This window comes from Quercus lobata, chromosome 5, assembly GCF_001633185.2.
Source record: "Quercus lobata isolate SW786 chromosome 5, ValleyOak3.0 Primary Assembly, whole genome shotgun sequence".
In the NCBI taxonomy this organism is placed as follows: Eukaryota; Viridiplantae; Streptophyta; class Magnoliopsida; order Fagales; family Fagaceae; genus Quercus; species Quercus lobata.
The window spans coordinates 79105234-79115346 of record NC_044908.1 but is presented as its reverse complement, the minus strand read 5'-3'; the positions used below and the strand labels follow the sequence as shown (position 1 = coordinate 79115346).

General features: G+C 34.6%; 1 pseudogene across 1 annotated transcript; it reads left to right on the top strand.

Moving 5' to 3' along the window:
- The first annotated feature begins 4083 nt into the window (after positions 1-4083).
- LOC115991694 lies at positions 4084-8577 on the top strand (annotated as a pseudogene). The gene is made up of 7 exons (XR_004092287.1): positions 4084-5495; positions 5592-5711; positions 6529-6722; positions 7072-7282; positions 7451-7688; positions 7883-8033; positions 8097-8577. The product of XR_004092287.1 is annotated as a G-type lectin S-receptor-like serine/threonine-protein kinase RKS1 (transcript).
- Positions 8578-10113: the final 1536 nt, after the last annotated feature.

Below are 10113 nucleotides of genomic sequence, written 5' to 3'. Positions count from 1 at the left end.
AAATACCTTGCACATCAGCACGTCATTATGAGTATGCAAATACATCATTTGAATATAATGACTGACGTGCTCTACTGGATTAGTTTTCCCGTCATAGCAATTGAACGGTGGGCGGGTAAACCTGTCTAGCATTCCGACCCGCTCGATTTCATCCAAAAATGGGGACCGAGCTGCTTTTCACAAAGCGTGACTCATAGCATCAATGGCGGCATTTCGAGGCCGCCTCTCCTCTACGGAGATTGAGTTCCTAAATTGATTCTCCTGAGAACGTGAACGATCTCGGTGCTGCCCTAACTCTCGGGAGGGAGACCGGTTCCTATGTCATTGAGATCCCAGCGAACATGAACAGTCTCGGCACTGATGGGATTCCCGGGAATGTGAATGACTTCACCGTAGCTGAGATCTGGACTAATTAGATCCCTTCCTATATCTATTTCCCCCGTTGCCGACCTCCCATTGTTGGTCGTCTCTATCTCCTCTCCGACGCCTACCCCTTACCTCCAGCTCCAAACCCCTGACCAGTCTGCGTAGCCGTTCAAGCTCTTCATCTTGTTCCTCCCTCTGCCTACATTCTGTAGCACCAGAGACTGTTCATTGGGTTTGGTACGATCCTCTCCCATGCCGGACATTTCTTCTCATCGGTCGTGCTCTCTATCTTCTCGTTCCTTTTGTCTACGCTCTCACCAGCTAGACCCCCGAGAAGATCCTACGGATCCACTTTTTGAGTGACTTCTCGAATGCCTTTTAGACATTTTTCACGAGCTCAAGTCCCTCTAGAACCATAGCGTCGTAGGAGAGCCCCATGGTGGGCGCCAATTGTGCGCACCAAAGATGGGTTTGCTGAGCCAAACCTCTACTTGGGCTTACAAATTATTTGTATGGTGGGTCTGGATATCCTACTTTGGGTTGTTCTAGGCTTAAAGACTCAATGCGATCACTTTTCTCTCTTTCTCTATGTTTCTTCCTTTCAGACCCTCTTTTTCTCTCTCTTTTCTTCCCACAAAATTGCATCTCCTTTCCATTCTTTAGTTTCTCCTATTTATAGCCCATTGTTAATGGGGGGATCATCATTATCTTTTTAACTAGTGCAAAGAGAGGTCCAATGTTGATAAATTTAAGTGGATGTTTAGGTATGAGTGGCTTTGGAAATGGTTCCCATTGCAGCAAGTGTGTTCGGCAGCGAAGTTTCCTAGGGTTCTACTGAGCACTCAAATGGTGATATGACCGAGCATGTGTATATCGTTCGGGGATGATTTTTTGAGCAGTATGTGAGTGGGGCACCCACAATCCGCTTTTCAAGTATTCGGACAACACCCAGCTTAGACTCGTAGTTATTCTGGGCTTGGGACGGGATCCATGACCCAAGGCCCAAATGGACTTCGATGTTAGGTGCCGTACAACTACCAACATTAAAAAACACAGAAAACTATTATTATACAAGAATTTCCATCGAAACAAACAGATCTCAAACAACAAAATCATTATCATCTTCTTCATTTTTATTGGCAAAAGGGTAAATATTCACATTCCTTTTGTTTTATTGGTTTTATTTTTATTTTTATTGTTTGGGAGAAACTCACTTCTATGGTAGAAATTAATTAATTTTTTTAAGAGAAAAACATTCTTGTTTTTCTTTGCTAGATTGTGACTCTAGAAATAGTTCAAAAAAAAAAAAATTTAATGTCATTTGACAAGCACAAAAAGGGATACACATACTAATTCCAAAATTTGCTTAATGAAGTATAAAATATTTTTTGTTTTATGAAAGTAAAGTATAAAAATTGCACTAAAGTCACCCTTTATCAGGACCCTTATAATTAAGATTAAGATAAGGAGAATGACACCTTAACCCTCCAGTCACGGTGCTTGCATTGTAGCACGACAACATTGTTGACATTACCTCAGACTTTAGACTTTAGGGACCCGTTTGTTATCGTTGTTTAAACAACAGTTTTCAGTGTTTAAATAATATTACACGTATTTTCACACACTTTTTCACCCACACATATTTCCAAAAAATATAAACAACGTTACTAGAATAACGTTACCAAATGAGCCCATAGATTTGTGAAATCTGAAAAGCATGTTTTGTACAAGGTTTTCCTTTTTTAAAAAATTTGAACTTTCAACTATGGAAAGGAACCTTAGTGGGTATAGGATTTAATGACCTCCCAACGCCCAAGCATCACTCAACTTCCATCCAATGAATCTAATAACTTTGGAAAACCGACATTTGGTATATGTTCTTTGCAATTTGATTCTCATAATTATTTTACTCAAAAAAAAATTCTCATAATTAATACATCCATTAATTACATCCTTCATTTGCACTTTTTTATGGTTCATATTGACAATAGGCGAAATTATACCGTGATTTCTGAAGTTTATCCTATAAGTGTAATTAGTTTGTCAAGTTTTAGGTGAATGCAATTAATTGGTAAAGTTTTAAAAATTTGCTGTATTAGTTATTATATTAACGATGTGACATTTTTTAATGGAAAAATTTGCAAAAATTATTTTACACTTTAGAAACCTATTAATACCAAAATATTTAAACACTGCATAATACCAAATTAAAATCTGAAATCTTTGAAACCTCAAATTTTTGTTGCATTCACTTTTGATATATTAATGAAGAGAAAATCTACATCCCTCTGATCATTGGCTGGATTTGCACGGTTTGAGCACCAGATCGTAGACCACGCCCCAGTTTGAACACATTCTTTTTGTCACCAAAGTTCCAGTTCCCATCGACATTGTGTTCAAATATTTATTTGCTTTTATATATTGGTAAAATCTATCACAAATACTATTTCAAGTTGATTTCTTTTGTTATAACTGGATAGGTGATGCGTTACATAATTAGATAGGGAGGGAATTCGATTTGGAACCAGTTAGATTAATTAAGATTTTATTTTGGATGGGTTTCTAATGTGCAAAATAATTTTTTTTTTTTGAGAAATAATAATGTGCAAAATAATTGTGGTATTTTTCTCATTAAAAAATGCTACTTCATTAAAAAAAAAAGGCAAGGTCACTATATCATTAACGGCATAAGCAACGACACTACCAATAATAGTTAACAGAAGAACTAATACCACTCATTTTTAAAATTTGAGAGACTAACTGTGCTAAATTAAAACTTAATTAAGAAACTAATTGCACTTATATAATAAACTTCAAGGACTAATAGTGTAATTTCGCCTTGAAAATATGACCTTTTAGATCAATGATATTTCTCCTATATAAGAGGAAGAATCTGAATTTGACCCACAATGTAAATCAAAATTTGATATGTCTTGAAATTAGAGTTTATTAACATATATATATATATATATATATATAGTCTCTAAACCCTAACATAAATAAGAAAATGGTAAAACCTATATGCACTTCAATAAGTGTAGTATATTATACTCTTTAATTAAATTCAAACACTGTATTATATTGACTAATAAAGCACAAAAATTAATTTCTTTTCAAATCACAATTAAAGCAATCTAACCATGAATTTAAATTTGATTGAAAAACTTAATTTACAATATGTATATATATATTTTTTTTACATTTTCATAAATATATTAATAGAAGAGAAAAGTTAATAGATACTCTAAGAACATTTGTTAATTAACTACTTTAGAAAAGCTTTTATAGGAAAAAATATTGATTTTTTTAACAAATTTTTCTTTTTGAGAGAATTCTTTTTCTATTTCCCATAAAAAAAACTTATCAAAACTTTCATAAAATTGATTTTTAGTAAATACTTTAAAGAACACCGTAAACCGTACAAACTTCTTCTTCTTCTTCTTCTTCTTCTTCTTCTTCTTCTTCTTTTTTTTTTTTTTTTTTTTTTTTTTTTTGGGGGAGGGAGGGGGGGAGAAATCGGAGGCAGTAGGTGGACAGTGGACACATTAAATTTAGGAATTACTCAACCGAAACTATAGGTGATAGCTTGGCCCATGACTCCATGAGACATAAATTTCTGACTCGGTCAAAAGTTGTTAACAGATGGGGGCAAACCTTTGATAACATAGTTCATCAAAAATATATATATATATTTTACAATATGAATAAAAACGTCAATCACGTTCCTTGTATCATATATCAAGCCTTTAACAAACCTTATCTATTCAACCTCTATTTCCAGTGAGCAAAAAGACATATCTACAACCTTACTCGTCATGATCATATATTTTGCTAAGGGGTTTCTATTTCTACAAACATTTCTTCTATTTGGTTTTTCCCAGTTTGGCACTTCGCAAAAAATCTCTCATGGGTTTCTTACTATCAGCAACGCCATCAGAGATGGTCACTTTTTAGTCTCTGAAGGAGAAACCTTTGCACTTGGTTTCTTTCGTCCCGGAGTGTCCACCAACCGCTATGTTGGAATTCGGTATAATAAAGCTCCACAACAACCCGTGGTGTGGGTTGCAAACAGAGACAATCCTATCAATGATTCTTCTGGGGTTCTCTCAATTGATGCTCATGGAAACCTAGTACTCCATGTCAAAGATCGGAACCAATCCATCTGGTCCACAAATATTACCTCAAAATCAATCGACAACAGTACTTTTGCTCAGCTCTTGGATTCAGGAAATCTGCAATTGGTTCTTAACAAAACTGGTGAGGTACTATGGCAAAGCTTTGATTATCCAACTGATACAAATCTTCCAAACATGAAACTTGGGCTGGACAGAAGAACTGGTCTGAGCCGAATCCTAACATCTTCGAAGTCCAAAGATGATCAGGAACTGGAAATTGTTCCTATGTGCTCAACACCAATAGCTCCTCCCCGGAGTTGTATTTGTACAAAAGTAACATTTTGCTGTGGCGTTCTGGTCATTGGAATGGAATTGGATGGAGCGGGATACCCCAACTCTCAAAATCTAATTTGCTCTTCAATTCTAGTCTGGTGAACAACCAAACTGAGACTACTATAAGTTGGACTGAAATCCTTCAAGGAACATTCCAAAGATCAGTGATAAACGAATCGGGGTATATTGAACGCCTTGTGAGTAGGGACACTAGGGACGGAGGAAAAATATGGCTTTCTCTGGGGAAAATGCCTGACACACTGTGTGATAATTACGGCAAGTGTGGTACATTTGGAAAATGTCAACTTCAAAATGATACTAAATTTGAATGCACTTGTCTACCTGGGTTCCAACCGAAGTCACCAAGTGAATGGTTTTCGAGAAATGCATCTGGTGGGTGTGTGAGAAAGCGTGGACAGGAATCTATATGCAAGAGCGGTGATGGGTTTGCGAAGGTAGAAAATGTGAAGCTTCCGGATAGTTCACTTGCACAACTTGATGAGAATCTGAGTTTGAAGGACTGTCAGCAACAATGCTTGCAGAATTGTAATTGCACGGCGTATGGAGGTGTGGATACAAAGGAGCAAGTCGGGTGTTTGAGATGGCATGGTGATTTGATAGACACGAGTGTGTTAGATGGGGGTCAAAATTTGTACGTACGAGTGGATGCGCTTGAGTTGGGTACACAAAAAAATATTTGCCTACCACATATATTAGATATACACAAAAAAAAAAAAAAAAAATCTTGCGTTAACAGAGAAATTTTCTTGTTTTCAGGTCATTCCAATGGGTTCTTTGCCGACAAGAGGAGGCTAGCAATTATGATAGTGGCCCTACTTGTTACTCCATTACTAATTTTCCTCTGTGCATATTGGTTGATTAGGAGAAAAAGGAAAGGTACGCAATGTTTCCTACATGTGTGAATTATTGTAGAGGTGCTATAATTATTATTAAACTTTACTACATAAATATTAAAAATGGACACATCAATTTTTAAACATAAACTAAAAATATTATTTAATTTTTTTATTATGTTGTTGTTGTTGTTGTTTTAATTAACAAAAATTATACTTAGAAATTTAATATATTTTTTATTAATTAACAAAAATTTTATTTATATTTTTTATAGTAAATTATAGAAATTATAACATGTTGAGAAGGGGTTGGATCCCAAGTATCCTGTCCTTTCTTATGGATGGTAAAAACTCATGCAAGAAAGGAGTAAGACAAGTTGGAGGGAGGCAGGTAGAGTTATGTTTTCGTGATAAGTGGCGTTGACAGACACACACACAACTAAGACGAGACGAAGTAGGGTAGGTAAAACTATAAAAGTCATCACACGATGGCCAAGTAGGTGCCCTATCATTCCTTTCAAATGGAGAAATGAAGTAGCAGAGAACACCAATAATTGTTATAATACCAAACTAGCTAAAAGATAAACTCATTTTTTTTTAACCTTGAAATCACCAATTTTCTTCAAAGTTGAATAATCATTAAAAGCTTTAGAAAAATTAATATTCCACCAATGTCTTTTGAAGATTCACAAAATAATAGCCATCAAATTTTTCAAGGAGGGGAGTTTTGTACAAACATTTTGGGAAAATGTTATTTCATTACATTTCTCAGTAGGTTGGTGTAATTTATTCAGTTTTATACAGATAATATGATTGCAAATTTACAACCATCATTTGTATCTGTTCTTGTATTAGAACAGCAAGGGAAAGACAACTCAAATTTTTCATTGATGCTACTACAAGTTCAACAACCTTTCAAGATTCTCAGAAGCTTGATGAAGGTAGAAGAAAACCAGATTTACCAATTTTTGACATAAGCACCATACTTGCAGCAACAGACAATTTCTCACCTACTAAAAGACTTGGTCAAGGTGGCTTTGGCCCGGTCTACAAGGTACTTTCACCTTATACATGATAAGCATCTAAGATAACTATAGAACTTTGTTAAATGTGAAGCAATGCTTATTATTGTACGACTACAATTTTGTACATCTGGGGCAAGGTTGAGGTAAAAAAGCTAATATCATAATTGCACAAAATTTTGGGCGGAAGCTCTCACAGATTATTATTTTAATTTCTAATAACCCCACGTGTGTAAGATAATATTCGGTGGAGGCCATGTACGTGGTTTAAAAGTGGCACATGCATAGTGATAGTATAGTAAGAAAAATCATAATAATTTATTAATATTTGTAACTCTCAATTAATATATTAATAATTTTAAGTCTCAATTATAATTTTAGGGCCAACTAGCCAATGGACAGGAAATAGCAGTAAAAGCACTCTCAAGAAGTTCAAGGCAGGGTACAGAAGAATTTAAGAATGAAGTCATGCTAATAGCCAAACTCCAGCATAGGAATCTTGTGAGGCTTTTTGGTTGCTGCATCCATAAAGAAGAGAAGATGTTAATCTATGAATACATGCCAAATAAAAGCCTAGACTTTTTCATCTTTGGTATACCATTTCTTCCTTCACTTATGGCTTTCAACCATCTGATTCTTTCTTTCAAGCATTATTATAACTGTAGTATAATTAAAACCAAGTTCGAGACAAATTACGATTTTAACTTCAACTATTTTTCATTATGCATTATGGATAGACACTTTCTTTTTTTTTACCTAGACGAAATCGGAAGGCAATCGTTGGATTGGAGTAAGCGATTTGAAATTATTTCTGGTATTGCTCGAGGAGTCTTATATCTTCATCAAGATTCAAGACTAAAAATCATCCATAGAGATCTAAAAACAAGCAATGTACTACTCGATGCTGCGATGAATCCAAAAATTTCAGATTTTGGTTTGGCTAGAATGTTTGGAGATGACCAAATTGAAGCAAATACAAAGAGAGTTGTTGGCACCTAGTAACTCTCTCTCTCTCTCTCTCTCTCTCTCTCTCTCTCTCTCTCTCACAAATAAATTCATTTCCTTAATACAACCCTTCAAACTCAACGGTATGGAACACCAATAAGTGGGCTACACATGCACAAATACATTTACAACAAATGCTAAAAACAAAATCACACAATCATTATTATTTTCTTTCGTTCAATTGCAGTGGATATATGGCACCAGAGTATGCAATGGAAGGATTATATTCTACCAAATCAGATGTGTTTAGCTATGGTGTCTTAACACTAGAGATAATTAGTGGCAAGAGAAATAATCACTATCATGTTGCAAGTCCATGGCTAAATTTAATAGGACATGTAAGTAAAATATATTATCATTTTTTTTTTTTGAATTGATGAGCTTCACCTGTTAATTTTCAGGCTTGGGATTTATGGATGGAAGGCAAAGCCTTGGACATAGTCGACTCATCATTGGGTCAAGCATATCCTGCTCATGAAGTTTCAAGATGTATTCAAATTGGGCTTTTATGTGTGCAAGAACAAGCAATGGATCGCCCAACCATGATTGAAATTGTATTCATGCTGGGAAATGAAACACCTCTTCCCGCACCAAAAAAGCCAGCATTTATTAATAGAGGAAATATAAATAATGGTCAAGACTCATCAAGTTCCATAGGAGCACCTGGTTCAATCAATGATGTAACCATGTCTGTGCTTGAAGCTCGTTGAAGTATGCACTTATTACTTGTACTACAATTTCATATTTGAAGAAATACAATGCTTATGGTACTCTATAGAACACTCTTGTGGTGTTCTACCAATAAACTTGTGGTAGACGTTTCAGTTTTCTGTGGTTTGAAAGAACACTTACTATATTATAATCTCTTCGTTATAGTTCAAGGTGAAAAATTCTAAAATGATCTCATGTGGAGCACACTCTAGAGATAGGGTTTTCTAATTATTTTGGCTCGAGAAGGTTTGTTCTTAGCCAAACTTGATATGGTAACTTCGGAATTTGATGAAAAAGCATTAGTTTTATATCAAAAATCATTAGTTTAAGTCACTACTCCTTCAAAGTTAGTTATAGTTTGTTACGATATCACGTAAGTTAGCAATCTAATGAGGGTTTAGCAAACTCTTGGAGACAGCATAATTATGCCAACTTCAAATGGTTACATTTTATTCATTTCAAATCCAAATTTAGTGAAATTTGTGTCAAATTTAAAGTCTTAAGTGTATACTTTTTTATTTTTTTTATAGGAATCAAGCATATAAATACTTTTCAATGAAACAAATTTCACTGAAAAATTAGTTATGGAGTAAAACATATCGATAAAATATATGAATTAAGTTTAATCTCGTCATCTTTGAGTATCTTTTGACCTACATTTAACCATAACACAATTAGTATAAACCCAAATCTAAAATGTTTTTGTGCCAAAATTTGCCAACACATCTATCAATCCTAATATAAGGTTAATGAAGAAGAAGAAGAATCAAAGTCCTTCTAAAGACTTTAATTTTGTCAATTAAACATTTGACATTTTCTTAAATATTATAAGAAACTTGTGGCAATAGTTGGACACATTAAATTTAAGTAATCATTCAACACATTATAGTTTATAATGTGGCCCTCCGTGGGACGAAATTTCTTTCTTTAATTAACATGAGACTAAATTTCAAAGTTTCTAGAATGATGAATCATAATCTTCCCTCCCATTAATTGTACTCCATGAATCTCAGTATGCCACATGTGTTTCACATCTAGTTCCTTTTTCTTTTTTGATTAGTTTAGATTGAGGGGAGTAAAGCAGAGTAGAGTTAACCGGAAATTGCACTAATTAGCATCAACAGTTTAATTTAATGTAATTCTCTTGTATGATTTGCATACCCAGATTACACACAACTTACATCTTGTAAGAATTGCACAACTTGCTCACAATCACACACACATAGATTTTAAATTTACACAAAGAACCATTTACCTACTCACCCACAAGCACCGCATATATGATTCACAAATACACACAGACAGAGCGTTTCCTATACACACTAAATGAACAACCCAAACAACAATTTGATCCGACCTAGTCAATTGTAGTATGATCCAGTCCACACACTTGTCTTAGGCCCATGGCACCACCAATAGCCAGGGGCCCAACTCAAGCCCTTAGGTCCATCAGCCCTTTCAGCCCAATATGCAATATAGCCTAAACTTGCTAGTCAACCCGAAAGTCCATTAAAACCAACAAAGCCCATTTGCGTATTAAAATCCAAAATCACACAAGTCATAATATAGAAAATTGTATTTAAAAAAAAAAAAAACCAATAAACATCAATCCCATAATGTCTTTGTCAACTAACATAAGAAAAATTTGAAGACATACTAGGCCCATAAAGAACTTTTTTTTTTTTTTTTTTTTTTTTTAGGAGGGAA